At 39.7% G+C, this 7,788-nt stretch overlaps 1 long non-coding RNA gene across 1 annotated transcript; it reads right to left on the reverse strand.

Moving 5' to 3' along the window:
* Positions 1-844: 844 nt before the first annotated feature.
* LOC134524828 (uncharacterized) lies at positions 845-6,840 on the reverse strand. Its single transcript, XR_010073618.1, has 3 exons — positions 6,708-6,840; positions 1,728-1,771; positions 845-965 (listed from the first exon to the last, which is right to left on the reverse strand). It is a non-coding gene; the product is annotated as an uncharacterized LOC134524828 (long non-coding RNA).
* Positions 6,841-7,788: the final 948 nt, after the last annotated feature.

Genomic DNA, 7,788 nt, shown 5'->3' on the forward strand with positions numbered 1-7,788 from the left:
TGAATGAATTGACTAATGGGCGTCTGGGCTAATTTGTCACCTTTAGCATATCTAAGGCAAAAATTCCAAGTCTTCTCAGATAGGGCTTAAAGAAGTGGTGTCTTGCCGAAGTACAGGCACTCTCCTGAATTGCTAGCTTCATAGCAGCCCTTCTGGGGCATATAATGGGCTGCTAAAGGTCTGGCTATTTTGTGGATTCTTTGCCTTAAGGTCATCTAACAGTTCCCAGCACTTACAGGGTAAATTCCTCTCTGAGTTTCAACTCTGATCTCTGCAAGGATACCAGGAAAATCATGTTTGATGGGTGGAATACCACAGTTCTTGTTTTCAGTGCAGTCCAATCTTAAAAAGATTGTGTATTGACTAGGGTTATGTAAGAAATCTGAGTGGTATCAAGACACACGAACAAAAGCAGAATAACATTATAATTTTAAAAGGATTATTTTGTATTTATAAGCCATAGGAAAAGTATATTAAAACCCTCTAGCCCACCCAAGTGTTGTCAACATCTGTGACATGCATTGTGGTGAGGTGTCCACCTTAGCTGTTCCTACCGCTCTTTGAGAGATTACCGGGCTATCCAACCCACCACCCTTTGAATTAGTTTCCAGGGTCTGAACCTTCATGTGGTTACCAGTTGACCCTCCCAGCTTCTGTGCTGGTGCTCTCTCGATCAGCCCGGCTCACCGGGAACAAGCTTGGAGAGCTCAGGAAGCGGCGGGATGCGAAAGCTCCGAGCTCTTGCATCGCTTTTGAAGAACTGGCTCCCTCCTGAGCAGCAATCTGAAGTTATGACTCTCTTTCTCTCCCGTTTCAGCACAGCCAGTTTAAGAAAAGGTTAACTCCTTGTTTTCGTACAATTGGCACTTCGGTCTGCAGTTCAAAGGTGTGAAAATCCTCTTTATCAGGCTGGAGTAGTTCAGTAGAACGAAGTTCACCAGACACCGGGCAGAGGGTGGTTTTGTCTTGAAGACGCAACAACAGAAAGAGAGAAAATAAAACAAGGTAATGGTTTCACTTATTGTATAGTTAATATTAACAGTTGCAACATGTGCATAGACACAAGTAGAAATTAAACAAAAAACAACCATTAATAAAGGGGCAAAATAAATGAAAATGACAAAAAAAATCTCTTTAGCTGTTTATAATGTGCCTCCCACAAAATCTGAATAAGGGAGGATGGTCTTAAAGTAGACTTTAAAAAATAAAATGGGAAATGGAAATCCAACTCCCCCAAAACAATTATAACCCAGTTGGTTCAGATACTTGTTATCTATGGGATTAGGTAGCAACGTAACAGCAAAAAAAGTGGCAATTTTAATCCAGTCCAGGTACAGGAGCATCTTGTCTCACAGACGATCTTTTTACTCCTCGAGGAAATGTTCTTGCAATATTCCATGCGTTGTAGGGTACTGCAGTACCTGTGTCTCTGCAGGGACAGCTGTGCCGTCAATAGCAACACAAGCTTTGTGAAGGCTGGAGCAGCAACACATTAACACTATTAGAGAGGGGTTGCTTTGCATATAGCAGGACGAATTGAACAGAACCCTGAGAGAAGTGGAATCTGCTTTCAAATACAGAAAGGTGGAAAATACTTGTCTCAATGATAGCAAAAGATTGGAAAGAAGGGATATTTAGCCTAACGTAAAAGAGGCATAAGCAAAATGGTAGAAAAAGTCTGGGAACCTGATAATAAAATTAACTATCAGTTGTTCTACTTCTCGTACCTGACTTCCATCTATGCTATCTCTTCTTTTTTTTTCTTCCAAACCTGTGCAGACAGACAGCAAGATAATCATTATTTTGCAAAGAAGCTCTGTAAGCCCCACTTGGCTAATTAGTAATAGTAGTACAGTGTTAAGATCTAAAGCATAGGCTTTGCCAGCTTTGGATATTTATTTCTCAAGGCCGTTTTCTACAGTGTACATGCAATGTTGTCTAAGTGGTTTTCATTTTACCTAGACTTTGAACAGGTTTAAGCAAAACAGCAGTGAAGACGCCAGCCCTAGCTGGTATTTGTTTTATGAAGACTGTTGCTGTTGTTACAACAGAAGTATTTAGGAGAAGAGGTCCATCACCAGAAGAAACTCGTATTAGCCAGCCTGTACTCCTTTCTCAGGATGGGTTCAAATTACCTCCTGAAAATTGCTCACTGGGTGGTTGTACATGAGTTTGATGACCTGCGTCCGATCAATCCCAGAGAAAACAAATACTTCTAGCTTCTTTTAGCTTCGTACGAAGCTTTGACATGACTTAGAGTGGTTGGGATTTGATCCCAAAGGTGATATAGGACCAGAAGAAAAAGTTCAGTAAACAAGCAATTGACCAGCATAGGAATTTCCTGTTCAAAATTTTTCTTGCTTAATGCCAAAATGTTGGCAATTAAGTAAAGGTAGAATTAAAGTTTTTAGAGGGAAATAGTAATGCCACAGTTCTCATTATTCACCAGGAAGGATCTGTTTTCTCGTGCTGCCTTCTCTAAAGATAGGAAGTATTTTGGCTTTGGTTTATTTGCGCCTTCAAGCAGAAGACTTCTTTACATAGGCAGCAGGCAAGCAAACACAGTTCTTTCTTAAGGAATTAACGTAGCCACTGAACCAAAATAAACCAATGAAGAGAGTCAGACCTAATAAAGAATGATGAAGTAAGATGAAGAAATGTAAACATATTTTGGTCATTAATGAGGAAAATGTAGCAAGCAGTAAGAGATCCGAGTGTGTGATGTTCTACTACAGGCTAATAAATCTTATCATGAGATGTGGAATAGTGGTAACTGTGATTCAGAAATAATTTCAGAAATCACAATTTTTTCTCCACTACAAAATACATTCATACTGCAAATAGGGTTTCACTGAGCTACTTCAATTAAAATAATAATAATAATAATAAAAAGTAAAGAGAAATAACTGAACCTATGGGAGTCAAACCGTAAAATGTTGCCTTACTCACAACCATAAAGTTGTCCTGTGAAACGTAATGGACAAAACACCTTGCTGCTTCCACAGAAAGCACGGCTTCCTGAATGTCAAGGAACTAGAAAAGTACCCTCATCGGGAGTATTTGTTCAGAAGTACAATAACAGAAACTGAAATCTTGCATTTGCACATGCAAAGAGCACTTTCTCATAATTGCAATTAAATGTATTTTTTCTTTAGTTAACTGCTGGCTTGCTGAAGGATATAAACAGGTGAAACTGTACTGCATTTTCATTTGCTTATAGCAGGCCTGATCCAGTGAACCGGATCAGTATTTTGTTTGTGACCAAACAGTGATTTACAGTTTTCTGGCTTCATCTGCACAATTTATCATGGAATTAAAACAATGTCCAATTGTTGATAAAAATCAGGTACTTATACTCACTGCAGGAACAGACCAAAAAAGCTTGCCTAGCTGCAGGTAAATATAAAGAAGACACTTTATTGTTACCCTTTTATAACAGGTTAATCAACAAATCAGCAAGCACTTTTACAAATATTTGATTAAATGTGAAAATAGCTAGACTCCTCCTGATAATGCATACCATTAATTCCCTTTTACAGAGCAAGAAACGGAGGCAGACGGAAACAAGTTCACCAAAGTTATACAGCAAATCTGGAGCTGAACTAGGACTGAAAATAAAAAAACCCCTAACTCTTTATTATTCAGACAAACAAAAGGCAATTCTTTGTGGATACAATTTATCTCTGGTTATCTCATGCAGGTATTCAGAAAATTCAACCGTTCAAAAGGTCTTGTTCTCTTTTTTTTTTTTTATTTCTGTATTACCGAATAAATGAAAATCAGTGGTCTTCCTGGATCTACAAAAATTAAGTTATTTGTTAATATAAGATGTCATGAGTAACATTCAACTTTTAAAAAAAAATTATAATTAAATGATCAGTTTAGAACATCTGGCCCTGCTTAATCAATGTCGCTTTTGGGTTCTAATTAGAAAAAAAAATCTTAATTTAATATTTATTGTGGTTTGTTTCTTTTTATTTTCCCAATCAGTATTTTTCTGTATGCATCAGCAAAACTAAATATATTTGTTTCTAATTTCTGCTGAAACACAGTTCTGTCACTAGATGTTTAAAGGCAATAGCATAAGAATTGAGTAGTTTTCCTTTTGCAAATTCATAGTAAATAAAAAATTTTAAAATATAAGTCAAAATATATTTGTGTAATTTCTTTTTATAAGAACATAGAGATCAGTCTGCATCGAAACCCATATTCCCTGATGCATTGTAGTTGCTTCAGGCCTGTTTGCTGGCACAAGGGTAACGATAAACCTGGCTTAAATGGCTGAGTTGTGTGGATTTATGGCTGCTTTGTGTTACAAATGCAAGACAAAGCTAACAACCAGATCACTGAAAAAAAAAAGTCTTGATTATCAGGAAAAAAATCTTACAATAAATTAAAGTTGTTGTTCAATTTCTGTGCGACAAGAGTAGAATTATTTTAATGTGGATAGCAGGTCAAATTTGTAGGTCAAATTCTATTCTGATGTAGGAAAATGCAGCTGTATTTACATGGTACACCCAGAAAAATCCAATAAAGAGCGGTATTTGAATTTTTATTCTCTCTTGTTTTACAGTAACAGACAAGAAGCCTATTGAAACAACACACACCTAAAGGAAAGTTAAGGTCACTTATTCGTCGCAGTTTCTTCCGTCTGGGAGAGAGCAACGAATTTCATAACCCTGAGACTTTGTCTCTAGACTAGAAAGACTAAACTGAGAGGAAAAAGAAAAAAAAATATATAATTGAGAATCAAGAAAAGCCAGGGCAATTTTCTGTTTTTCCATCTGTGTAGGGCTTGAAACTTCTAAAAAGGTTTCTGAAAGGCTGGGAAAGAAGTGAGAATGTTCACAGGGACGCACCTTTCTCATCTGCAGGCACAGGAGACCCTCTCCTAGTTCCCAGATAACAGGGTAATTGGTTTAAGAAGTTGTGTTTTTTCACCTAACCTAGGGTTAATACCCTAACAAAGGACTATTTCCTGTTTCACTGGCATTCAAGAGTTAGAAAAAAAAAAAGATGGTTTTTGAAGATGTCTGCCCATTTATTTTGATTTTCAAATATACCTGCGGCAGGTAAATTTATGCGTGTGTATTCTTGGTAATAGCAGCAGATGCAAATGTACTTCCAAAGTCAACATACATTTAGTTTAAGCTTAGTTATTAAATGACTAATTAAGTTCCCAAGTTGGATGTAGTTTTATGGGTGAGTGCATAACTGTAGCGTCTGTCGTAAAGCGTCAACGACAGAAGTCTCTTTCATGGTACTGATGAAAAAAAATGCATAGAGGATTCTACTGCAGTAGGGCATAACGAGATACCTGGTTCTTAAAGCTGGGTTGTGAAAACGAAGGAGGAGGTGTGTTGGGTGAGCCAGCTCCTCATCTGAATGTTTTTTGGTTTTTTGTTTGTTTGGTTTTTTTCCCCAATTGTGGGTTTTAGCACTGAATTTCCTTGGAGACACCTCTAATTCTAGTTCTGTTGGTGTGGCAAAAGGAAGTCTTGTGCTGTAGTCCCAAAGTGGCAAGTGCAAGCTCATTCTGACATGCTTTGAGTAAGTACTCTGCAGTTTGGCTTTAGAGAGACCTTATCTCCAGCTCCCCTGGGTTTTAGATTAGAGGCTAGAAACACAGGCGAAAAATTCAGAAGTACAAAAGACAATGGAGCAAATGACAGGTCGGGTATTAACAGGGTAGGAAATGAACTGCAATGACAAAGTGCTGCAGAAACAAAGAAAGTTATGATTAATGGGTGGCAGAGATACCTTAAATAGAGCAAAGGAGGTGTCAGAGGAAGCCAAAGGTATCATGTGGTACGATGTACAATGGCAGGTGATGCCAGACACTTAAATAAGAGCAGTTTATTTTACATGCTGAAATTCAGATGCTTAGCACCAGTCTATAGAAACCTTAGTTTTTGATTTTCCTGGGGCTGTTTATCCTGGAGAAAAGAAGATTGAGAGGGGATCTTATCAATGCTTACAAATATCTAAAGGGTGGGTGTCAGGAGGATGGGGCCAGGCTCTGCTCAGTGGTGCCCAGGGACAGGACAAGGGGCAACAGACACAAGCTGGAACACAGGAAATTCCATCTCAACATGAGGAAAAACTTTTACTTTGAGGGTGGCAGAGCACTGGAACAGGCTGCCCAGAGAGGTGGTGGTGTCTCCATCTCTGAAGACATTCCAAACCCGCCTGGACGCGCTCCTGTGCAACCTGCTCCAGGTGACCCTGCTCTGGCAAGGCGGCTGGACTAGATGATCTCCAGAGCTCCCTTCCAGCCCCTACAATTCTGTGATTCTGTGATTCTGTATTTCTGTAAAAAACAAAAGAAAACATCCAAACATCCTTCCCCTACCCCACACGCACATAAATATGGAGGAAGAAGTAGTTCATTGAACATTTATTAATATTTAAATGAGAGAAAGGTGTTTGGAGTAAGTGCTGAGATGAGCAGCGTTAGGTGGGGTGAGGTTGAAGCTCTGGGACACCTGGAATTCTGGTCAGTGAACTCTGGGCTCCTCAGCAAGAAAGTCCCTCTCCAGCAGAGGACTCGCCTGCCCCTCCCAAAGCATGCAGCCACCCTGAAAAACCAAACCCTGCCCTGATCCCTCCTTTAAAGGTGGCTTATAATCCATGACTAAAATGAATACTCAGCCTCCTGCTCGGCAAAAGCCAGCTTGCATAATTAAAACACAATAATACATACATACAACTGTTTTGGAAGAGATGCCAGGGCCACAAACTCAGTCCTCGAGTAGAAAAGACGAGCTGAACAGACCTGACAGCTTCTGCTGCCAAGAGGAGGCAGTGTCCCCCTCCCCGCCTCCCCTGCTCCAGCTCTCCCGTTCCTTTGACCTTTGTTAGCAAAGCTGAGTTAACCTTGGGGAATATTAACCCAGTTAAAAAAAGAAAAAAGGAAAAAAAAAAAAAAAAAGAAAGCTTTTACCACGTTGGAGATCTGAAAGGCCAACCCTTTAGTGAGCCAGGCACCGGCCTGAAGGAAGGGAGGGAAGAACTGGGGGAAAGAGGGTGGGAATGCACTGTTCACTGGACCAGCTCAGCCCTCTCTGAGAAGAAAAGGTGTTAACAGGGGTAATCAACGAGCTGCTGGCTTGTGCCCAGATCTTCAAGTCTGTAACTAGGCAGAGCGCCTTTCGCTTTAATGGAGCTGCACTGAGCGCTCCCCCCACCCCCCACCCCCCTCTTGTAAAGAGTTTAAAACGTCTCTGGCAGGGCATAACACAGCTCCTGAGCACAGCATATTTTTCACCTGTTACTGTGTCTTTCTGAACAATTTTGTTTATAACACCTGAACTGATGTAATACCTTAGAAGTGGCTACCTATAGACAAGAACAACTTACAAAGCAATCAGCCTGTGTATTTTACATCTCCCTTTCTCCTTATCTGTAGCCATCATGCAAGACATTTGCACAAATCCAAAGTCAGATCCAGGATATACTTAAGCTCAAAAGAAATACCTTTTTGAAACACAAATTATTAGGTATCCTAATGACTAAGTGAGCTTTGTCTTGAGAGAGGAACTAGACATCATCAGTACAGGAATATGTAGCCTTTAAATGACTTTCAAAGGAAAAAAAGATGTGAATTCCTAAAGTAGAGAAATGTTCATGTTCTCCTGTAGAGCAGAATAGATCTTGAGGGATCTCTCCTTGTGGCCATGATGCCAAGTGACAATTTGAAGGGCCCTTTCCCTCTGTCTTTGTAAGGAAACTTGACAGGGAAACCTGATGACTAGATGTCCTGCTTCAAACCTGAAATATCTCTAAGCT

This window comes from Chroicocephalus ridibundus, chromosome 1 (assembly GCF_963924245.1).
Source record: "Chroicocephalus ridibundus chromosome 1, bChrRid1.1, whole genome shotgun sequence".
Classification (NCBI taxonomy): Eukaryota; Metazoa; Chordata; class Aves; order Charadriiformes; family Laridae; genus Chroicocephalus; species Chroicocephalus ridibundus.